The sequence below is a fragment of the Ruditapes philippinarum genome, unplaced genomic scaffold (genome assembly GCF_026571515.1).
Source record: "Ruditapes philippinarum isolate M1 unplaced genomic scaffold, ASM2657151v2 ctg735_1_1_1_1, whole genome shotgun sequence".
NCBI lineage: Eukaryota > Metazoa > Mollusca > Bivalvia > Venerida > Veneridae > Ruditapes > Ruditapes philippinarum.
The window spans coordinates 262,853-289,220 of record NW_026865931.1 but is presented as its reverse complement, the minus strand read 5'-3'; the positions used below and the strand labels follow the sequence as shown (position 1 = coordinate 289,220).

At 33.0% G+C, this 26,368-nt stretch overlaps 1 protein-coding gene across 6 annotated transcripts in view; it reads left to right on the top strand.

Annotated features, from left to right (window-relative positions):
* The first annotated feature begins 12,711 nt into the window (after window positions 1-12,711).
* Window positions 12,712-26,368, top strand: part of LOC132730769 (protein kinase C delta type-like) — a 103,165-nt gene continuing 89,508 nt past the window's right edge. For all 6 annotated transcript variants that reach the window (XM_060716766.1, XM_060716764.1, XM_060716762.1 and 3 more), the window contains exon 1: window positions 12,712-12,869. The gene's annotated coding sequence lies outside the window, so the exon portion shown is untranslated. The remainder of the gene's footprint in view (window positions 12,870-26,368) is intronic.

The following is a 26,368-nucleotide window of genomic DNA, read 5'->3' as shown; positions in this document are numbered from 1 at the left end:
AATTTTTTCCTTGTTGCTAAGTGACTTGGTAACTTGGTTTAGTGTAAAAAACTAAGATTAAATACACATTAAGCCTCAGAAATGAAAAGGAATTTTCATCTGAAGAAAAAAGGCAAACTTGTGTTTAAATAATGGATTTAAAGCATGTTAGATTGGTATCACGTGCAGAAGGCATTGTTGAATTTGAAATGATTTGGCATAAAGTAGCAAAATGTAAATAAAGTTGTATTTGATATTCCATTCAAAATAAAAGAAAAACTGTAACTTTTCTATTAAATGGCCAGAAAAGCAAAATGTGTTTTCAGAAACTGTACCAATACATCAAAAATAAGGTTTTTAGCTGGACTATTCGATAAGAAGGGGCATAATTCTGTCAAAATGCTTGATACAGTTACTTTCTCCTGTCTACAGGATGGGGTCATGATAGTGAACAAGTGTGCAAAGTAAGTAGAGCTATTGTAGTCACCCGAGCATCTGCGTTGGCGTCCGCGTTGACGTCCGCGTCGGCGTAACCACTTATGTTTAAAGTTTTTGTAATACCTCAAATATTTTCAAAGTCCATTGATATATTGCTTTGAAACTTTGCACACTTGTTCACCATCATGACCCCAACCTGTTGACAGGAGAAGGTAACTGTATCAATGACTTTGACAGAATTATGCCCCTTTTTCGACTTTGAATTAACGTCAAAGTTTTTGTAATACCTCAAATATTTTCAAAGTCCATTGACATATGGCTTTGAAACTTTGCACACTTGTTCACCATTATAACTCCAACCTGTAGACAGGAGGAGGTAACTGTATCAAACATTTAGACAGAAAAATGCCCCTTTTTGCATACCACCTCAGATATTTTCATATTCTATTGAAACAAGTTGTCATTTTATACTCTTCTTTGAGAGCATAATATGACTCTCTCCAAGGCCTATAACTGTAACATGGATTTAAAGAAAATTGTTGTCCTTTTGTTTTTAACTCACAAAATTTTACATTATCAAGGCTCTTTTAGTGGAGCGTTGCTGTCCTACTGACAGCTCTTGTTGAGTAATAGAAATGAAAAATAAAAAAAATATTGGTCTTTTATCACATTATTAAGGTTCAAAAGAGAACTATCCTGTCTGATACATTCAAGTTCATGATAGTTTATGGATGGATCCTGTTGTTTAAAACAAGTTAGCTATATGTGTAGTTATTTATTGAACTTTTTGTCTCGCTGTTTATAATGGTTTAAATGTTTTATTATTCAGCACTTGATTATGAACACTTGCTTGGTTAGAACACAAAAAAATTGCATGTTATAACAATTGTAGATAAAGATTTCAGTTTTTGTCCTCTTGTAGTAAGAGGAGAAGTCAGCAAAATAATGCTGGGGAGTGAAAACTCACATGTAGCTTAAACATCAATTTTTACACTTTTCACACTCTTACACTCAGTTTTATTTGGTAAGCAAATACTACCATTAAGTTAACGTATTGAAGGAAACCCTATTTTGTGAGGGAAAAAAAAAGAGAGAGAAAATCAGTGTCATATGGATCAGGGTCACATCATGGCTGCAGTTTATTTCTTGTTGTGTTATCATTGTATATTTGTAATACATGTATACATCTAAATACTTTAATTTCTACATCTTCAATAGCTAAGTAAAAAAGGTGGTTTGACTTACAGTTAACTTAATGAAAAAAAAATACTGCATGTGGGGTGTAAGTTATAACTTGGGTGACATTTCAATCTATTACTGAATGTTTTAGTATACTGTTTTACTGTGTTACCATGACATTGATTTTATGAAAAGTACAACATATAGAATAAGGTGTTGATTTGTTTCTTCACATTATTGTGCTCTTATTAGCAATATATTGTATGTAAAAACGTACTAGTATATCAAGTTCTAGAAATCTACAATGTGGGCTTGGTTTGAACCCTTACCTCGCTAATGTCTTGTCTAATTTTCAATCTGGGCAAAATCAGTCATCATTTTTATGAAAAGTTTGAAAATATGTACTGACTGAAAAAGTGAATAATGAAGACCATGATCAGAAGGCATGTTAGTGCCAGCTAGTTCAAGTTACATAGGCTGATTCTGTAGCTGACAGCAGGCTTAGAGTTAATATCTTGTTTTTATGATATTTCATCTATGTAGTTTTTGCATTAGTTGTTGATGCTTTAATTATTACTAGCGGGATATTGTTTTTTAATCTTGTTTATTTGATATTATTTTTCTCAAGCTAATTTGTTGGAGTTTCTTATTTGATGCTAGTTAATTTGGGTTTCAGTAGAGTAACAATGTACTCTAATATATAAACATGTATTTCTTTATTGTTATAGATAGATAAATATTACATGTTAAACTTTTTGAAAGGCCTGGGGTGTCTGGTGTTGAGTGGTTAAGGTTCACTTGTTTCTTGGGGTTGTGAGTTTTTATTTCACCAGAACAAAATGTTCTATAAAGTGTTGAAGCTTTCCAGCTAACTTACATGTCAGTGGTTCTACTATGTTGGAATCTTGTGTTTGAATTATTGCATGTATGAGCACCTGAGGTTTCCCTCCACGAGTCAAGCTAGAAAGTCATAGTATCGCTTTACAGTGTTGGTATGACTGTAAATCCAACCTATAAAAATAAAACACGTCTTTATATGAGCCGTGTCATGACAAAACCAACATAATGGGTTTGCGACCAGCATGGATCCAGACCAGCCTGCGCATCCGCATCAGACTGTGTGGATGCGCAGGCTGGTCTGGAACCATGCTGGTCGCAAACACACTATGTTGGTTTTGTCATGACGCGGCTCATTTTTCTAAAATGCATAAACTTGTACAAGCAGTGAAGGGATTGGCAACCTTAACAAGGTATCTATCATACATGTTAAAATTAATAATTTACATCTTATCTCTTGTATTGAAAGGAATTTGGAAGGAAAAAGGTGTTATCATTACATTACATAAGGATTAATATTGTCGTACAAGCTCTATATGTAAACAATTTTGTCATCTATTAAACTTTTTTGTTATCTTTGTCAAAGTTTTGTGCAATAGCTATGTAAATGAATGTTTAAACTATTTGATGATGTGTTTTATATTTTTAAATTACAGTGAAAATCCTCAATTAAGACCACCATTGGGACTGCTCAAAAGTGGTCTTAATTGCGGGGTGGTCTTAATTGTGAATATTCTTATTTCTTACATACTTTTTGACCATGGTCTATTTTAGACATGTTGAATAAACAATATGTATTTAACATTTCAAAAGTACGTCATAATATTTAATCTGATAAGGCCAATTTTTTTTTATATTTTGGTTTACTGATTTTTTTCCAAAAAAAGGTAGGGTCGGCGGCGGGAAAAAAAAAAAAAAAAGTTTTCATAACTATAAATGTGGTGCATACATATACATAGTACTTACTGGAGCAATGCAATTAAATACATCGCCAATTGTCTATTCCAAAGATTGCTTAAATACACAAGAAAACTTTTGCTCACATTGCCATTGTTTAAAAACACACATGAAATCTACACACGATGACTTATGACAAGTGGCAAGCGAGCCCTTCAAAAGAATCTGTCATTCTTTGATGTTTACACACTGCTGTGTAATCTGAATCATCAAAGGTGCCGAAACTCAGCTGACTTGCACTCATTTCTTTATAGATCAGATGTTAAAAATAAACTGTCAAGAAAAGATTACACAAAGTCATGTTCAATTTTGCCCATTGTGAAAATATTTTTATCGGATAATTAGCGGGTCAATTTTTGACATAAAAATCTATTAAAAGTAAGTGCGGGCATTTTTTTATTTTGTTTGTTTGAAAACCTGTATTCAATCTGCTTTTAAAGACTTTTTTTTTGTTAAATCTGAAAATACTGATCTTGTCAATTGCAGCAGATTTCTCTCGCTCTGTCCTTGAATGTAATTGCTTACGTAATTTGGCGTGTTTTTTTGTTTGTTTTTGTAGTTGGTTTTTTTTTTACATTTTTACGCATTTCGACCTTAAATGCATTGATGAAATATGATCAAAGCCTAATTATAATTCTGTGAGAATGGCTTGAGCCATTTAACAGACATTCTTTCATAATACACCAATAAACACTTTCCCCAACTAGCAGACGACAGGCTATTCTCCAGTAAAGATAACCAGTTGCGTATCTCACTGTATAAATCCTGTATAAATCTGGCATATGGTAGGTTTAACAGTTAATTAAAATACTTACCGCGACGTTTCTTTGACAAGTCGTATTATTAGCAGCCTATTTCAAGACAACACAGAATTTTTTGGGGGGGCAAATTTTTTTTTTTTTTTTTTTTTTCATTTTCCCAAAATACAGAGTCGGCGGGTCAGTAAACCGAAATATCAAAAAATAATGGCCTAAGAGGTAATTGTATCATAGTTTGGGGGCCTTTCTGTTGAAAAAGTGTCAGAGTTAAATCGTATATATAAACATGCACAGTGCGGTAACTGGAGTGCAGGTATCAGTTACCCGCACTCCAGATAATGCCCGTGGATTGGTTCATTTTTGCCGGGGTTTACATATTGTGACGGCAGAGAAAGGGAAAGGGGCAGAACTATCATATTCAAATGCTCGTTCATTGGTTAATTTTTTCTGGGGTTTCATATTATGACAACAGGGAACGTGCTGTCATGTTTGACTATGATACAAAATAGAAAGAACACCAAAACACTCGGCAATCTGATTTATACTCGGGGGCTACGCCCCCTCGTACAAATCAGATAGCCTCGTGTTTCGGTGCTCTTTCTATTACATATATTTCTGAAGAAATTTAACATTAAATTCTCTTTTGTCTGATTTTCAATATTAGTTATTATATAATGTACATAGTTCACCTATAAAATAAGAAATTAATTCTTCACAAAATAAATGTGCTGAAAGCAACATTAAACCACTCTAAAATTTACTTTCTCACGTTATTTCATACAATAACCATATAACAACATTTTTTCACACCTTGTGAAATCAAGTGTCATGCCTAGGTGCATTCAAGCAGATAATGACAACAAATTTAAGATCTAGGTAGGTATCAGTGGTCTCAATAGTGGGGTCAAATAAAGGATAAAACAATGAATTGGGACTGAATCTGGTGGTCTTAAAAGTGGATAAGCGGGGTGGTCCTAATTCTGGATCATGTAACCATTGATATAAAGAACAGAAAATTCCGTTCCTTTAAAACTGGTCTTAATAGCAGTGTGGTCTTAATTCCGGGGTGGTCTTAAGGAGGGATTCTACTGTACCTGATATTACTTACTAGATATAAAGGCATGTCAAATTTTTAGAGGATTAATGAGAAGGCAATGGAATGCAGCATTTGACAACAAATTGTCTCTTTGAAAGGAAACAGTATTATTCCTACATAAAAAGGTCCATCCAAGTCATTAAATGAAGAGAAAAAAACAATAGAAGAAATGAAATAGAAGTCTGGCCACTAGAAGGGCAGCGACGGCCATGGGTTTGCACTAGATAATCTAAACCGCTAAGAAAATAATAAATTACATCGGCTATAAGTAATAGAAAGAGCACCGAAACACGAGGCTTTCCCTTTCTCTGCCGTCACAATATGTAAACCCCAGCAAAAATGAGCCAATCAATGGGCATGCTCTGGAGTGCGGGTAACTAATACCCGCACTCCAGTTAACGCACTGTGCATGTATATGTATACGATTTAACCCTGACACATTTTCAACAGAAAGGTCTCCAAACTATGATACAATAGTAAACAGGCGAACTATAGCTTTGGTTATTAAAGTATTGAAATGTACACTTGTTTGTGTTGCTTGTTGCTGTTGTTTGTGATTATACGTACAGTAGCATAGTCAAGTAGCTGTGTAAATAACAAAAATACGATTTAGAAAATGTAAATGACGAAACCCCAAAACATTGCATTTAATTCATCGTATTATCGTACTTGCGTGATTTCATGGTTTATTCAAAGGCAATGTCCCTAATGGAATTCCGTGATGCACGTGTCACGTGGTCACTTGTAGTGACAGTAATACAAGTGGTCGACTCTTGTAATTCTTTCCAGATGTAAATGTCACAGCTGGTCATTTATTTTAAATGTATATCGTATAGCATGTATTGCCGCCAAGAATACTCCCATGCTTAACATTTAAAACGTTAAAAAATTTAGATAGTGTTTGAAGATTGAATCTCTATGGTATTTTAGACACTCGTGGGCACTCATACATTCACTTCTAGGCTTATAGTTGAAACCGCAAGGCATCGATTTAACCATAAATCGCAATCTCACTGGGAGTTGACAAGTAAAATCCTCAATTCTAGGCCTGAATTATCGCATATTATAGTACGTTAGCATTTGTGAGGAAAATTTCGCAAAAATTTCGAGCAAATACCAACAATCCTTCAGTCAGTTAACGTGTTTGTGAATTTTCAGACATTTTGAATAGTATTACCCGAAATCTTTTGGGTAAAGTAAACCGTTTGACATAAGATAATATAATTGTTTACTTGTTGAGGTCCTGATTCGTAAATAATGAAAAAGAAGGCTTTCAATATATAAAAAAAAATGCAATTTTAGTTTGTAGATTAAAGTTAAGACAAATAATTAATTTAAGCATATACTTTTATTAAATATAAAGCCCGATGATTTAATGAATTAACTACTATAATGCGAATTTGTTGTGACGTTTATAAAGACTATTTCGAAATTCATAGGGATTCTATTCAGCTTAAAAGTAAGTGCAATTTCTAGACCTACTCCATGTGACTCGATGTTCTTGTTGCTTATTATTCTCTTTTTTCATGAATTGCAATGAAACTGATCCAGCTTTGTAAAATAATCATGAAACGACCCCGAGAACATCATGTATATTTTAGAAACATGACACGTGCTTTCTCCCGTTCAACTTTAAAAGAAGATCGAGTACTTCGGCAATAGCTACGGAAAATAAACAACAGACTTGCCGTAGAGAAACGAAAGAAAAGTAGACACTTTAGAGAAAAATCCTGAAAAATCTCGAGGGTGACATTTTTAGTCTACAAAAAAGTTCTAATTTTTATTCAACGTCGTTTTGTTAATTCATACCAGGAAAAAGTTCATTTTCATTTTTTAATGGAACAGACTATAGTATATATTTTAAGTAGAATGTTATCGGCTATTATTTTATTATCTATGTTTTCACTAGCCTGTAATTCAACAAAAATTTGATCCGTCCTCCAGTTCTATTCAAATGTTATTGAATCGTCAACGGATTCATTAGGAGAGCGCCGTCATGCATTTTCAATTTAAATTGTCACTGAATTATAAATAGAAAGTAAAACGAATTCAAATGGCATTGAATTATGGGTAGAAAGTGACGTGAATTCAAAATTCATTGAATTATGAGTAGAAAGTGAGATGAATTCAAATGTCATTGAATTATGAGTAGAAAGTGAAGCGAATTCAAATGTTTGTTAATTGTAAATGGTATTAGCACCGTGAATTTTAGTAACTTTTATTGAACTGAAAATATATTTATAAACTTTAAAGGCACCTTTTGCCTCAGAAAGCCATATTTTTTTAATCTCTAGAAATGCCAAACGTGTGTTTAATAATGTTTAAATAATATATTTAGAGCAAGTTAGGTGCTTAACAACTGAACATGCAGGGTAGAATCTTCAACAGAGTAAAAGATATAAATACAGCGACTGAATATTTTATTTAGAACCTGTAACAAGATATCAAAAAATAAAGTTTTTGAAAATGAAAATGATTGCATTTCTGAGGCATAATAGGCTTTTACCTTGGCCATCGGTAACCGTATACATAACATCAGATCTATCTGCAAACCGTATAGTTTTTTCACATCGTGTTTTTAGACTTTATATTAAAATCAAGATTTAAACCCTTTTAAAATAAAAAGGGCACTTCCAAATTAAATTCAACTGGGCAATATTAAACGCTCAATTTTAAACGCTGCTAAATTCCGACTCACTTATCAAATTTAGCAGTGATCAAAACTAGTCAGTATGACTAAATTCACGAGTGCTGAGTGATAATTTTTGTAAAATCGATGCAACGACGTTTCACTATGTATATATGTAGGGGCCTCCGTGGCCGAGTGGTTAAGGTCGCTGACTTGAGATCACAGGTCCCTCACCGCTGTAGGTCCGATCCTCACTCTGGTCGAAAGTAAAAACAAGTATATTGAATGGACCAACGTCAAAAACAAATCCTCTAGTTAGAAATTGGGAAAAGGGTATGCAGAGGCATTTCATAAAGATTTTACATATTTACAAGGCTTGATAAGATTTTTGACACGGCAACGCAATATCCTCGTCATAATTATCGTTGGACCTCAAAACAAAATCCATGACAAGCAAATACAATTAATAAAGATTAATGAAGAAACTCCTTATTATATATACCTACGGAAGAGCATTAGTGCCAGGTGTATGTTTTTTATTAACTCGAAATTTCGAGTTACTTACTCGAAATTTCGACTTACATATCCCGAAATTTCGACTTACTAACTCGAAATTTCGAGTTAATTAACTTGAAATTTCGACTTACTAACCCGAAATTTCGACTTATTTACTCGAAATTTCGACCTTAAACCTTATTAACTCGAAATTTCGACTTACATTGCACGACTTACATTGGTTGCCGGTGAAAGCAAGGATTGAATTCAAGATACTTTCTTTCATGTGTAGCTGTTGCACATTGACGAGACCTACAGAACAATTTAATAGGGTCAAATTGTCCACACATACCGAACATATCCTTACTATGGAACGCCGTGACTGTCTTATGCTATCAATATTTTTGCTATCTTCTGAAAAGATGATATTATTTTGTCATTTAAGCATATAAACATGTGCAATTTACATCATATCTTGTCTAAAGACAATGCTGACTTGTTCAAACAGCATGTTAACTTGTCAAATAATCATTATGACATGTGCAGACAACATGTTAACTTGTCAAAATATCATGATGACTTGTGCAAACGACATGTTAACTTGTCGAATTATCGTGATGACATGCTCATAATACCTTTACAAGTTAACATGTGTTTTGCACAAGTCATCACGATTCTTTGACAAATTAACATGTTGTTTGCACAAGTCATCATGATAATTTGACAAGTTAACATGGCATTTGCACAAGTCATCACGATACCTTGACAAGTTAACATGCTGTTTGCACTTGTCATCATGAAATTTTGACAAGTTAACATGTCGCTTTCACAAGTCACCATGATACTTGGACAAGTTAGCATGTTGTTTGCACATGTTATCACGATGATTTGACAAGTTAACATACTGTTTGCACATGTCATCATGAAATTTTGACAAGTTAGCATGGCATTTGCACAAGTCATCATTATACTTGGACAAGTTAACATGCTGTATGCACATGTCATAACGATAATTCGACAAGTTAACATGCTGTTTACACATGTCATCGTGGAATTTTGACATGTTAGCATGGTATTTGCACAAGTTATCATAATACTTTGACAAGTTAACAGTACGTTTTGACATGTCAGCATGATACAAGTTAACATGTCATTTGCACAAGTCATCACGATTCTTTGACAAGTTCACATGTTGTCTTCACAAATCATCATGGTTCTTTTGACAAGACATGATGTAAATTGCACATGTTAACACGCTCAAACGACAAAACAATATCATCGTTTCACAAGATAACAAAAACATTGATTACATAAGACAGTCACGGCGTTCCATACCTTCCCATCTTGATTGCTTTTATGTGTGTGTGTGGGGGGGGGGGTGTAAAATCACACTTTTTACATTTCCGTGTTAACGGGATGTTTCATGTGTCTAAAGCACACATACAACCATCAAGTGTAGATACAACAAGTCTAAAACCCACCCTATTGTAAACTGCAATATTCAACTAAGTTTTAAGTGGAGTGTATACGCCAGTTAATTAGTCTGTCACGTTTCTTTATACTAATTATGTTTTGTAACATTTTTTAAAAGATGTTTGTCAATATTCTATATTCATTTATTTACTAAGACTTTGATTCATAGTGTGTTGATAAAAGTTGATAAAAGTGGAACTTGTTGTTATATACATATTGGGAATAATATTAAAGCATCCGATTTTACAAGAAATATAGTCAGTCCAACAAATTTGACAAAGGCCTCAGCACACCCTATTTTGGCAACTCCGCGGTACTTTTCTCAGATGTCCTACACGTGAAGTATAGGATCGTTTTATTCACAGGGATGAGAAGAATATGATTAGTGAAAAGATATGTTCGAACAGGTGGGATACAATACAACGTCTGAAGAACGCCTGAAACTACAAGTTAAAGCAAGCTTTGTGGGTTTTTCTAGATCGGGCCTGTACATGCCATTGACAAAAGTGACCACACTTATAAGTTTAAGTTTAACTTTAATAGTTTGTCCAGGCACCCGTTTGTTCAACCGCACTCCCTACTATATCTTATATTTCCTTAACTCTTGGTAACTCATAACTTTGGCCATTCTAGTAATGTAACTAAGTCGAAATATCGAGTTAATAAGTCGAAATTCGAGTTACTAAGTCGAAATTTCGAAATACTAAGTCGAAATTTCAAGTTACTATGTCGAAATTTCGAGATAAGTAACTCGAAATTTCGAGTTAGTATGTCGAAAATTCGAGTTAGTAAGTCGAAATTTCGAGTAAGTAAGTCGAAATTTTGAGTTAATATAAAACATACACTTGGCACTAATACTCAAGATTCCGTATATACCTCATAGAAGGTATAAACTATATATTGAACACTATATATTGTAGGTGTATATAACGTCATTATATGTATTATAACGTATACAAAACGGATGTTCTCTTTGTCGTATGTTAATTTCAAGCATGCTGTTATATAACAAAAATTAATATATACTCTATCATATTGAAAACTTATACCTATTAGAAATTTGCGCCATTTCATAAGAGTATATTTTATATAGAAAAAAGATATGTCAAAAACTTGAGACGCCAGCTTAATTGCCTCATAGATTGCTAGAACTGCCTAGAATTGTACTCCATTAATCAAAACAATAAGCTGTAAGAACTCAATTTCGTAGACGGAGGAACATTTAGACAGCTGAAATTTATCAATGTCCAATAAGTCTTTCCCAAATTGGACAAAATTGGTGCAACCACTTCACGATAGATGTTTTCGACCGTCTGGTTAGACGAAACTTGTTGAGAATAATTTATTGTCTGAGATGGCATATTTTAATGACAACCTAACTTCTACGAGGCGTATTTATGTTGGTTCGTAATAAAATACTAATTCAAGAACGTATATACGTTACTTAATTATATCGGGGACTGACCAAATTGAAATTTAATGTTTCGGCTTAGGCTTATAATTATATACATCGATATCCGTCAGTCATCGTTTTTGCTTGTTTGTTGGTTGGTTTGTTTTTTTTAAAAAAAATCCAGATTGGTTTTCTTTTTCCAGCGGTATATAGCCTTGATCAGCAAATAAAATTTCAAAATAATAAATAAATAAATAATATGGGTTTCTAAAATTCTAAAAAAAAACAACTAGCAAACATCACTGCTAATATGCAATGCGACCAACCCACTTCAAATCTTGGGATATTATATTGGAATAGAAAATACTATAGTAACAGGTTTTACATTTGACCAATTTCGTTTCTTTTTCTGGTCTAAACAGTAGGGACCAAATATCACTTGATATAGTAAATACATTACGTTAATTTTCCGCCTTATTTTCTTTAGGCACAGTAGACAACATTGGATTTGTAATCCAGGGGTCAATGGTTCGATCCTCGCAATATTTTTCATTGACAATTTATTTCGAATATTGAGTCTGTTGGTCATTTATCTCTCGCCGCTGATTCAGAAATCATGGGATTAGTAGTCGGTCACTTGCGGGGAATTTTGTAAATACTGGTAAGTTTTCCAAGAAACCCGATTAATGAGGTGGAAAGCTAAGGCCAAAATATCAAACTTGTAAACCTGTCGACTTGACGTACCGAGGGCCCGGGTTAAAAGAGTACTGGTGCACCTTGCTTTTTAGGCACGAAACAGTAGTCATAAATGGGTGGAATGTGGGTGAGTCAATGGAGGACGGACGGACGTATAGGTAGGAAGGTAGGTATTTTCCATTCGATTGTAGATATAATTAATGCCTGTATGAATACATTTTATACGGGATTTACTTCTAAATAAAGATTCCGGGGAATATCTAGATAACGTAGCGTGGGTTATAGGAAGCAATTTAATACCTTTTAAAATATAGGTAATTCATGAAAAATCGTGAGGTATTTGATATTATTAACAATCAAATGATAATATATATACTATAGTATTGTATATTTCTTCCGCATCGCTGATCACAACCACGCCACAGGCGCTAGTCACATAATCAAAAATTTTACATAATCGGTCTATATATGTATAGGCCATATATATCTTTATATACATATATAGACCGATTATGTAAAATTTTTGATTATGTGACTAGCGCCTGTGAACCACGCTAAATGTAAGCCAAATAGCTGAATAATATTATACAACATACTATTCTTTTGTTAAATTCCGATAGAAACGTCTCTTTCATTTGATGAAAGAAGGTGTCAGGTAGGCCTAATTGTCACACTGTAGACGCCCACAAAAGGTGATTAAGAACGGGGGAAGTACTCTGTTACTAAAAATAGAAGTAAATCTCAACGGTGTATCTAAATATAGTAAATCGTGTAGTAAATGGAGATTGCGCAGTGGATTACCTGACTCAAACGAGGCCAGGAAGAACAAGTATAGCGAATCTATCAACAAATGTAAACTTTGATAAATTCCACAAATTTTTCACCTTATTTAAAGTGCCTTATATATTGAAGCTCCAGCAATCCGAAGAAAAGTTACAGGTACGTCTTTTCAGAACATTTTCTTATGTTTAAATCGATCTGCCACCACTAATTGACCCAAATTAATCTCAGGTGACTGGTAATTGGATAGGTAGAAAAGTGGGTGGGGAGATTTTTCGCAACCAGGTAGTGGATCTGTGTTGAAGAAGGGACTTGACACTAAATTCGTTTGTTGAATAACCATATATTTACTATTATCTCTCTTTAGACTTAACAAATTTAGATTAATACTTCATTGGAGAACATGAACTGTGCTGTTGGGGTTTCTGCATATCCTCAGAGACATAGATAGCATGTTATCTACATCTCGGCTTAGCTAAATGAATCTTTATTTTGCTTTGGATATGTTTAGCAAGTACCATTATGGGAAGGGCAATTTTCCATCCATATCATCAGAGATAAGATGAGTTATAAGTGAAAACAGAGACATTATAAGATAACATCTATGTCTCTGGTGAAAAGTGATAAATCTAACAGTCGTAACAGTGTATTTGTAAGCGAATACCAAAGCATCCGCATATTATGAAGTCATAGCAAATGTTTTAACTAACTGGCATGCAAAAAATTACACAACAGCTATTTTAAGATATTTTCAATCACTCAAAACTCATTTAAAGATTGTTTGTCATATTTACTCAGGTCAATATTCGGCTTTTCACACAGTCTTACTCTTAGAAATTCCTATATACAAGCATTCTTTAGTAAGAAAGCCTTCAGTCATGATGAGGCCTGGAATGTGGTACCAGACATAATCAACACTATAATTTTATATAAAGATATCATAAGCAGTTCCTTTACACAAAATAAAAGTTATAACCCAACATAAATTATGCTATGTCACTATAACAGTCCTCTGTTTCTCACTTATGATAGTTGATGAGACCATTTATGCTGAGTGTATGTCATTTAGAATATACAGTAAATACATAACCTTGATTCAATTCTAAACACCACAGTACCTCTGCTATCTCCGGGTCTGTACTATAAGTACCAGGAAGGTGAGATGGGCCTTTATTAAGCATAGACTACCTGAAACCCAGTACCAGAATCCTAAATTCTTTGTGTGATTACATGCCACAAAGTGCTGGTAATGTATGCATGATTTTACATAAATTCATGAGCATTTCATTCATTTAAAATCAGGTTTCAATAGGACCAACATTATGATATCTAAACAAGATCTATCATTACTATTTGCTGATTTATCAACATGTGGTATTATTTGTAGAGCCCTATACAGGTCTCGCAAGGCAATATTTCTGCTCATATGCACAATTAAGGGCAAGCAGCTCCAATGTATACAAGGTCAGGTTTTGACATTTTATACACATTTGAAATGAAAATTTGCTCTATACCTACTACCAAGCATTCAGGTATTGTCCCTATCATGCATTTGGGTCATTTAGGTCATTCCCTCTCCATTTTCAATTTTAAGTCTATCTAAGCATATTTCTTCATAATACTTCACAATTTTTTTCCATTTTAAGTGTTTCATTAAAAATTTTGTTTTATGTAATAATTTTAAATTAAATGTTTTTTTTTGGCTTTTTGACCTAAGTAAGTGGAGTTCCTTTAATGTGGTAAATGAAGTGAATGTCACCTTTGCAGTTAGACTTTCAGACAGAAGCAGGCTGGCAACTGAATAGAACCACTGACTTTTCATTAAAACTTAATAATAAGTACATGAAGTATAAGGTTATTATATACATTATAATACAACTGTAAACTATGTAGAAAGCTCTCCACATCATTGACACACATTTTCCAAGCATTTCCTCTTGGAACTTAATTAATTAATTGTGTTATCGAGACACATAATTTCATTGCTTCCGCAAGGTTGCTGGTATCTTTTTTGTAACCTGTTTGTACTTTAAAATAATTCATGGAGGGGCACCATACAGTGCAAAAACCAATTCCTGCTGAAAATTTCAATTTAATCTTGACAGTCACTTATTGTCAGTGTGATTTCAAATAATTATATCCCTATAAAAAAATACAACAACTATATATATCAGGATTGGTTATCACATTAATGTAAGCTGCTTGAAATCCGTTTTTGTTGTTGTTAGTTTTTTAATTTATACAAAGTTCTTTTTGTGATTTTTTAAAGTGCATTTGCTGAGAAGGGTGCTGTAAAGATTTTTATTATCAGTCCTAATTAACTGGTATTTGTGTAGTACAGTACTTTTTGCTTGTATTAATTTCATTTTATTTGTATTCCCTCCGATATTTATAGGCTGGATGTTTAGCTGAATGCTAATGCAGATTGAGAATTGATTTATAGGTTGTTGTAAAACATTGATGATGACATTGTAGTAAATTACTTTATATTTCACTGAAACACACCTTAAAGGGACTCGACTGAGGTTTTTTTGACATGACTGGAAATATTTGTTCTAGATCTCTATACCATATACACTGGCCAAAGAAAGTGTATGCAAAATTTCAGAAATTCCAAGTTTATTATTTCCGTATGTTTTCCATTCTAAGAGCCCCCATTTGTTCCTAGTAAGATTATCATATAATTTGTTTTTACTTCTTCAGACCACATTTGAGCTCCTTTCACCTAGAGCTGTCATCGATATATCAATATCGAATGACAAATATCAACAATACACCAATATATTGATAATTACCTTTAATTACTTGTCTGTCCTGTTTAAATGATTTCAGTAAAATGCATGTTCTGTTGAGCGTCTTGTTTATACAAAGTCATGCCCATTGTATAATATTTTTTTTCCTGACCATTTTTTTTATCATCATTGCAGCTTTTGCTATGAAATATTTCCACTATGTAACAACATCATAGTGTTAGGCATGGACACTTGCTTCTCTATTATGTTTTGGGTGAATTTTTATTATTTCTAGACATTTAATTAATTTGTCAAAATTATTGATTTTTTGAAATGTGTATTGATTATTGATCGACAGAAAAATATTAATAATAAGAGGATATTTTTTCGTTTGCATGAAATATGGAATATATTTTCACGAAACATGATAAAATGCCACATATTTTCACGAGCCAGTATGGCGAGTGAAAATATGTGGCATTTTATCATGTTTCGTGAAAATATATACCATATTTCACGAAAAACGAAAAAATAACCTTTTTATTTAATTTCATTATCAAAGAAAATGGTAACGAATCCCCTTGCTTGCTACCAACTGCAATTGTACAATGCGCAGTAATTTATGTGTAAGTACGCGCTGTTTGGCGCTACATTGTGACGTCATGTAAACAACTATTTAAACGTCTGTACAGCGCTAATTACTGAATTAAAGATATTGGCGTTCGGATTAATTTTCTTAGTTAGACCATTTTCTATCATTCTAGATAGTTTTCAAAACAAAATTCAAGAAAAAGTTGTTTTGTATTTATAAGATTTTTCAAACAAAACGGCGAAAGAAGTCCCTTAAAATAAATATGAATTTTGACTCCACCCACTTTCATATTTATATTTCATATTTATTTTAAAAAAAATATGAAATATATTTGACTGATATATCACCATTTTTCATGGGTAAAATTAAATAATACATCAATATTGTTTCTACTGATGACAGCTCTAATTTCACCTGCTGGAAGCAAAACTTGAAAAGTGTTTCCATAGCATTTGCCACTAGTATAGAGCCCAACTTCCCTGCATGCTTTTCTACATGTATTATCAGCAGCTCATTTATTGTAATTTGATTTTGAAATCCCTGTACATTTCAAATGAACTGTTCCAATTAAAAAGCATGACAGATCCAGTTAAAGTTAATTAATTAATTCCATTAATTCCATTGAGTAATTAATGAGTTTGGTTAATAAATGGTATAGGGATTTGGTTAACTTTTAGTCTTGATTAACTGTCATAATTTCAGACTAGTCCATTAAATAGATCAACAATGTTTCTACTTTTTTGCCAGTGTTTCATTTGTATTTACCATTTCAAATAGGGTGAAAGTGCAAATGGAATAGGAATGGGTAAGCATACGTACATGCAAGTCTTCTTGATGATGTAAAAAGAAAGGTTTACAATAGATTTTTTGTGGCAAGCCGCAGTATGGCATCTTTTTTTCTTTCATGTCAACAAAGGTATTTTTTAAAAATTGTGCTCGGAGGTCCAACACTTTCATATGGCTTTCCTGGTACTGATAACAGTGTAGGAGATTTTACCTTTTATATATATATAAGTTTTGTGTTTGCGTTTTTCAAACATTTGAAGAATGAGGAAAAAGATTTTTCGAATGCTAAAAATACAAATTGCCTGCTTGATAGGAAATGCTTGAATATCTCCTTTATCTCAATCCAATAACAACAATATCACACCTAACACTATGCTAGTGAGAAAAAAACAAATTAAATAGAATAACATAATTGGGTTCTGAATTTGAAAAAGGCCACAACTGTGTATAACCATGTGACTAATGCAGATGACAATCAATTGGTACATTGTCCACATTTAGTGACGGACATTAACTTCAATTGAAATATTTAATTTGTCATAAGGGTTAAAAGAGAATTGTATCATATTCAATGCACTGATACATCATATATTATCTAGAGTGCCTCGGGTTTCTGAGAAAAACGTATGTTAAACAAGAGTTATAATCAATAGATGGGAATCATGTTACTCTAGAAATTCCTGCGAGTAATAGTGTTGCTGTCTCCGTCAACGTTAGATGTGTGATATACATGGATATATTTGGACTTTTTGCACGGATATATCAATTGTACAGGTTTGCCTTCCTTTTTTTATCGTTATTTCAGGTATAATTTTCTTTTTTCTGATTTTTTTTTCTCTTGTGAATTAAGAATTATTTAAGTTTTTTTTTTTGATTTGAAGAAAAAATGATATAATGAAATAGTAAAGAAATTACATGTATGTTTATAATACATGCGGTTTAATTTTATCAAATATTGAATTATATAGAACTTTTTTTTTGGAGATAACTCAATGACAGAGTTAAAAACAATGAATACGTTAACTGTTTTTATCTTGGTTAATGAAGAGCTATTTGGTATTTTTATATACTATAATAACTTTTCAATGGCAGTTGCTAATACATGTATAATGCATGTTTCTTTTTGTGAATAGGGTTTATTTGGTCTTACAGCTTGTTTCCTTATAGAATTCAAAATTTTATGTCATTTTTGAATTGAACATAGGAAATAGTGGATTGTTACTCTATTGCAATAAAGTCTGATGCATACAAAGGGAGGTAATAGAAATAAAGACTGTATATAAATGTACGGTAGTTTAACCCATTACTTCATGAGCATTTTGTGAAAAATGGCTGTTTTCATTGAAAAGTCTTCTGTTACAAGTTCAAATTGCTATAATACTATAAAAACTGCTTCAATACAAATCAAACTTGGCAGAAATGTTGACTGGACCATTGCCCTTGCAACAACATGCTCAGGCTTAAATTTTCTGTTACCATGGCAATGAGGGGACATCTCAAAATTGCCAAAAATCACTATTTTGCGTTGATTTTTTCCATCAAAATTGATTTCAAAGTGCTGCAACTTCTCAATGGATTGAGATAGAGTCAAATGCTTTTCAGCGTTGGTTACACATTACCTTATGATCAATCTAGGGTCATTTTTAGCCTCTCACAAGTCCAAAATTTTCTTGGCGATGAGGGGGACTGCTGCCCCCCTTCAAATCCCCCAAACAGAAGGGGGCATATCCCCCTTCTGGTAATCTTTTGGTTGGGGGGCGGCGCCGAAAAAGTGGTCACTTTTAAACAGCATTTCTCAATCAGAAACAAGTGTTGGGGTCCTAAATAAGGCATTTTTTCACCATTTGAGACAACAATAAAGGGGGGTGAAAAAGGGGTGTATATATCGCGTAATGGGTTAAAGCTTTGATTATTGTAGAGGTAAGAATTCTGGGAAATGTTGTAAATGATAACATAAAACAAAAATCAGGACAACACAAAGCCAAGGAGAACTTCGTTGGCAATGTAACGATTATAATATTCAAGATGAAATTATATATCTTATATTTTAAATTAAGCACTGACCATGCTAAATATCTTAAATGCACATGCCCATCTTTCAGTTTGGACAAAACCATAAATCTTTTTTAGGGAAAATAATTATTTTCATGATATGTACTGACTGAATAGTGAACAGTACAAATAATGATCAGGTGGCACAGATGTAGTGGCTGACCATATGGTCCGCACTGGTGGCATAGGTAGATTAATTAATAGCTGTCAGCAGGCTTGAGGTAAAACAAGTAGCAATTTAAAACCAATTTTAAGAACATCATCAAAAACCATTATGATTGACCAAAGATTATGAATGTTGAAATTCCTCCTTTGTTACCTTATCTATAATATATTATTACGACTATGTTATTTTAGTTTAAATTTATCAAGGAAATAAATTGAATTTCCTTTGTGTAAATATATGTTAATATACAATGTATTATGGTTAATAAGATGCTGCAATTATCATGGACAAAGAAGAATTAGCAACCATATAAATCAAATCACCGAATGCCCTCTACTTAAAATGTATGCAGTTGTATGTACGTTAAATCATATTGTTAATGTTATTCATTGACAATCTTTATCTTTGATCTTTTATACTTTCTATCTATCCATCTATCACATTTGTTTGCTTTTTTCCTGCTCAGTTTTTATGCTCCCCGAAAAATTTCGGGGGAGCATATAGTCGGCGCCTTGTCCGTCTGTCCGTCCGTTTTCTTGTCCGGAGCATAACTTGAAAACCCTTGGAGATAATTTGTTTAAACTTCATACAGTGGTAGAGGGCATTGAGGGGGAGTGCAGTGTCAAAGAACCATAACTCTATTTTGCCCGGTTTTTGAATTATCTCCCCTTATAGAAAAATCTTGTTCTGGGCATAACTCTAAAACTATAAGAGATATCAACATGAAACTTTGTAGGTGAATAGATCTCAATGGGTAGATGTGCAGTGCATAAGAACAATAACTCTTTTTGTCCTAATTTTGGAGTTATTGCCCTTTGTTAATTTCAACACTTTTAACTTTGTCCGGAACATAACTCTAAAATTATAACAGATATCAAGATGAAACATTGTAGGTAGATAGATCTCATTGAGTAGAAGTGCAGTGCAAAAAAAACATAACCCTGTTAAGCCTCATTTTTTAATTATCTCCCCTTTTAGAAAAATCTTGTACTGGACATAGCTGTAAAACTATAAGAGATATCAACATGAAACTTTGTAGGTAGATGTATCTCAATAGATACATAGATGTTCAGTGCCCAAGAATCATAACTCTGCCTTGCCTAATTCTGGAGTTATTACCATTTGTATATTTTTACTTTTTAGCTCGACTATTCGATAAGAATAAGTAGAGCTATTGCAGTCACCCGAGCGTCGGCGTCGGCGTAACCACTTATGTTAAAGTTTTTGTAATAGTTCAAATATTTTCAAAGTCCATTGACATATGGCTTTGAAACTTTGCACACTTGTTCACCATCATGACCCCAACCTGTAAACAGGAGGAGGTAACTCTATCAAGCATTTTGACAGAATTATGCCCCTTTTTCGACTTAGAATTTACGTTAAAGTTTTTGTAATAGTTCAAATATTTTCAAAGTCCATAGACATATGGCTTTGAAACTTTGCACACTTGTTCACCATCATGACCCTAACCTGTAGACAAGAGGAGGTAACTCTATCAAGCATTTTGACAGAATTATGCCCCTTTTTCGACTTAGAATTTACGTTAAAGTTTTTGTAATAGTTCAAATATTTTTAAAGTCCATTGACATATGGCTTTGAAACTTTGCACACTTGTTCACCATCATGACCCCAACCTGTAGACAAGAGGAGGTAACTCTACCAAGCATTTTGACAGAATTATGCCCCTTTTTCGACTTAGAATTTACGTTAAAGTTTTTGTAATAGTTCAAATATTTTCAAGTCCATTGACATATGGCTTTGAAACTTTGCACACTTGTTCAACATCATGACCCCAACCTGTAAACAGGAGGAGGTAACTCTATCAAGCATTTTGACAGAATTATGCCCCTTTTTCGACTTAGAATTTACGTTAAAGTTTTTGTAATAGTTCAAATATTTTCAAAGTCCATTGACATATGGCTTTGAAACTTTGCACACTTGTTCACCATCATGACCCCAACCTGTAGAAAACAGGAGGAGGTAACTGTATCAAGCATTTTTTTTACTATCAAGCACTAAGAATAGTCGAGCGTTGCTGTCCTACCGACAGCTCTTGTTGAAGTTGTCCGGAACATAACTCTGAAACCATAAGAGATATCAACAAGAAACTTTGTAAGTTGATAGATAACAGTGATTAGAAGTGCAGTGCAAAGAACAATAACTCTGCCTTTCCTAATTTTGGAATTATTGCACTTTGAACTTTTTCCAGGGACATAACTCTGAAACTACAAGAGGTGTACTTTCCTGTGTCCAAAACCTATTCGGGGAGCATCACCCGGCTCAAACCGGGCTCTTCTCTTGTTTCACAAGTCTTAATTGTTTTCATACAGTCATCTTTTTTTGCTTCTGCGTACAGTACTAAGTATAAATCTATAAGTACATTTAATACATAGCTTCTTTTTATTCTTTGATTAAATAATCAAACTTTATTTCATACAATTTAACCTAAATACCATTTGACCAACTACCTACGGATGGTTCCCTTTATGGAGTAGATTTATGTCACTTAAATCTTGTAATGTTAAATACAGCGAGAGAGAAATGTTCCTCTTTTTTTTTTTGCTCTCTAAAATTCATTTTTATATTTTTAAGAAATTTCATATCCTTCCTAGAAATACTGTTGACATTATTATTTTATCCAAAGGAGATTGATTATCTTTGAACTTCTGTCTTTTTAGTAGAACTTTGTTAATATTAGATTATAAGTGCTCAAATTTTCAAGGTCGTAATAATCATTTTTTATCATCACAATAATTGTTCACTGCAGAATTACAATAAGGAAAAAAATGCACACAGATGATGCAGGGATTTTTTCCATGATTTTGGGAACATGTCCCATACCCATGAAATTGGGAATTTCAGCGGTGTTTTGTTAAAAATTGGTGAAAAAAACATGTCTGAAATTTTGCAGTGATTAAACAGTTTACAGTGTTAGGAGCCCTTATTTGCAAGGATTTTAGAATTTTTACTCAATATTTTTATTTTGTAACTTTCAATGGGAATTTTTTCCTGTGGATTGGGAAAATAATATACTATTTTCAATTTGGAATATGACCCAATAATGGTATAAAATAAGCCAAAAAGAATCCTTGTGATGTATCTAAAATTATCTAATACAACAGTTGTTGTAACAATTTTTGGAAACTAAGTGGAACAATAAACACAGAGGTTAATCAGCTATAATAGACTGTAGCCCTATAAAAGTCAACATAAAATGGCAATTACAGGTAGTAAAGTCAAATAGATCTTCAGATGATAGTGTTTACAATTGTGTAATATTTATCCTACATTGAGATCATTTAGGCAATAGAAAATAAATAACTAGATTCTCATCCAAATCTTGGGAAAAAATGGGGCGGGTGGTTGAATTTTAATTTTAATTTTTTATTTTCCATTCTCGGTCTGGAATGACACACAAAGAGGTCAATATTTGGGACTTTGTTATATATAATAGGTTCTAATATTATGTGTATGTAAGATATATAGATTCAGATTGAGAATAGAAGCAACATGATAATATATCTTGATTGTAATGATCTAGCTGTTTTATTGAACCTTTCATATTATTTACATGTTTGGACAAAATAAAAAAACAACAATATATAGATCTACATGTATTGTTACAAAATAAGACATATTAATTTTATAAAGGAGTTGAATAAAGTACTATGCCTATGCTGATCAATAGTGCTTTTACATGAGTAAATAAATTAATCAACCAATGAAGCTTAGCACAAAAAGACAATCCTATTTATATATTACATTGCAAAAATAACATCTAAGCTATTGAAAATTTGGCAGATTTACCTATTATATTAAAAAGCGATCTTATTTCACTTTCATACCATGACGTCTAGATATTTATATAAAGATTACATAAAATCAAGCAGCACGCTGACTATGAAGATTCTTTGCAAAATTCATTTTTAAGGCCACAAGGACCGGCACCCTTTTGTTTATATTTGGCTCAGATGATTATTTCAGGCCGTGACATTTCAAGTATTATATGATAACAACCTGGGTGAATGTCAAATTGACGGCTTTTCTTAGTGTGGCTTTCAATGAAGAAACAAAACAAAATGTGGCCGGTAGAAATAATCAGGGTCCTCACTAGGATTTTCAAAATCCTGAGACTCCCAATTCTGCTGTTTCTTCTTGATTAATTCCATCATGGAGCTTGTATAATATATCTGTGATTCCACACACCCCCCTCCCTTAAGAAAATATCCATTGTACAACACACACTGGCAAATGTCTCATTCTAAACTAATGTAAACAATACAGTAAGTTAATTTAATTAATAAACTATATTTAAAGTGTTATTGGACAATTTTTATCAATACAAGGCTTCCTTTTGGTGACTTCCTTTTTATTATAAAAATCGGCATCGCGAAAATATGTGACAAACGTAATAAATGTCTGTTTTCTGTATAACCATTCACAATTCTAGTTGTCGTTGATTTTGATTTTATCAGATTAATTATTTTATGAGTATTTTTAGACTGTTATTCATCTGCTATTTTAAAATGCATTGTAAAACAAAATTTCCAAATTTGTAATTTACGGCAAAATTTACCGATGCTGTTTATGAACTGCTGTTTATTTGAATATTTGACTTGTCCAAAATTGGTCTTTTGTGGTTCAAACTTCAATATAGTTAAAGTTCTTTAACACATTTCATTTCACCTATCAAAACAGGTTATTTTTAGCTCTTATAAATTTTATTTGGACCCGAGGATTTTACACGGTAAGAAATTTTATCTCGGCCCGCGTGATCCGATCTTTATTCAGCCAGGACCTAGACCGAGACTGAAGGATTTTCGGTCGCACAGATGATGATACACTTATATGCATAATTCTTTTTCTTTCTTTCTTTTTCTTTCTTTTTCTTCCTTTTTTTGAAAATAAAAATCGTTCGGGCGGAGCAATTTTTGCCGGGCGGGCGGGGATGAGAATCTGGGAATTTATTTTCTATTGCCTTATTGTAGGCTTACTAAAATTTAAGATTATAAATAATTTGATCGTATGTTTTGAGATAAGAGAATGAAATACTTTCACTTTCATTTTGTTTGCTTATGGTAACTTTAAAACATTTAAGTTTAAACATAATAGGCTGCAAATATATCATATTTGTGTGTGTGTGTGGGGGGGAAGAACCACAACACTTGCTATAGATTAAAACCCTGTCATGAAGTTTTGATTCTCATGAAAAAAGCTTTTTGTGTGACAGTAGGTTCCCGGTGGTTTAACACAGGTCTGGTGTCCTCTTGTGTCTGGAATAAAGCACAAAGATGAACCTGTGAGGACTTTCTCCGCCAGTAAAGCCGGAAAGTTGCAGTTGACCTTAGCAGTGTTGTTGTCTGACTTAAAACCTGTAACTAAACAATATTTAAGGTTTATTTTAAATTGTTTCACTCAGGGAAAAAATGGTTTACATAAGAGAATCTGATATACTGTCATTTTAAGGTGTGTTGGGTTAATTTTGTCTGGCAGCTCTTGTTGTATCTGGCCAAGTTTCTCTAAAATGCATCTCTCCTACAGCTTCAAGGTAATTTTCAAAGTTTAGAGAAGAGTTTAAAATAATGAATTAAACTAGTGTCAACTGAATAAAAACAGGTGATTGGCTGCTTTTCTTGGGCTCACAAATTATGTAAAATGTGTCAAGTTATAATAATATAGTTCCACAATACTGTAGACTGTAAGGAATTGCAGGTGTAGCTGAAAATGAAAAAAGCAAATAAAGGCGTACTTTTAAAAAACTTTTTGGAATTTATTAACTCAAAAAAAATTGAGCCCAGTAGCTATAAAAAAATCATATGAATCATAAATACTTTATTTAAAACAAAACGATCATATTATATTAACTATATAGATTTAGCAATTTTTGCACATTTCTGGTTTGTAACAAAGCATCAATAATCAAAAAGATATGTTCGACACATAACTATGCTAACCAAAAGTAATTTTAAAGTTGTAATTGTCATATTAGGGTTATGAGCCATTAATTAAGCATGCCGGCACCACATATGTGCAGTCTGACCAGGCAAACTCAAGTTTTGTATTTTAATATTATAATATATGATAAAAAGATTCGAAGACCAGCACAGACTTTACCATTGAAATATTAGAATTCCTTTATTAAACTTTGAACAAGTAAAATTGAAATGATTGGTATACTTCAATTAAATTCAAGACAATATGTGCCGAGAACATGTACATTTAAATATTGGTGCGAATTGCATCATGTTCGAATGATTTTGAGGATGAACTGTTCTGCAGTGGTTTCCCCTTATTGGCTGTAACGTAACCAGTGCGTACTTTCTAATAACGGCTGAGGAAGAACCGCCTCTCTGATAGTGGACGCAGTCTAGGCTTTGTAACTTGTAATTTAATGATTAGACTAGTGATATTGAACCCGTCAACGAAGACTAAATGCTAGCATACGGAGCATCATATTAAATAAAATTTTGGTGACAATTTAAGGCGGAGCCAAACTTCAAAAGATACGAAGCAAATGAAGTGAGTGACACTGCCTCAGTCATTACCTCTCTCAACGGTTAAGTTTAAGAACGATCGACTATAGTCTGGATCATTGCCACGTTATTTATTAGGTAGATAAAATTAGATAATGATAAAAAGAATATGATATTCAAACATGGCACTATCACTTCAGTTTAACATTTATTCTAATCCCTTAAAGCTCTGTGACATGTTGTACATCAGAAAAGCTATTTTTATTAGTAAATTTAAAAACAGTTTGATTTTGTTAAAACAAAAAAAGATACACAAAATCAAGTTTAAAATTTTCCCCATTGCTGATAAGACGAATTCATATCTACAATAGATAGGAAAATACAGAATCCCTAAAGAAAGCCCAACACGGCAAAATTGAAAATGTTGCAGGCTCGGTTTGATTGAGCCTGTTCATGGACGGTACTGGAAAGTGCAAGTCCACGTCCCCTAGCACCGGCTTAAGCAGAATTCAACATTTAACATGAACTGGTAAAATTTAGAATTTACAAGACGCTGCGTGCAGCGAGGTCCAAAATCCAAACCTGGGCAAATCCTTTACACCAATTAAGCAAAAAGGGTTATATAAATTCATGAGATATTTCAGAGATGATCTATTTGCTGTACACTTTACACGGAACTGTCAAGGTTTTTTATCGGTGGCAATAAAAATATAACACCTTACTTACAGTTGGCGAGAAACTGTGTAACACAATGGAACCTGAAATATTGATAACTCGGCTATTATGAAACATGGAATTTGATTCCGGTGCGAAAAGCTAGCGTTTCATAATTATGCTCCCCGAAAAAATTTCGGGGG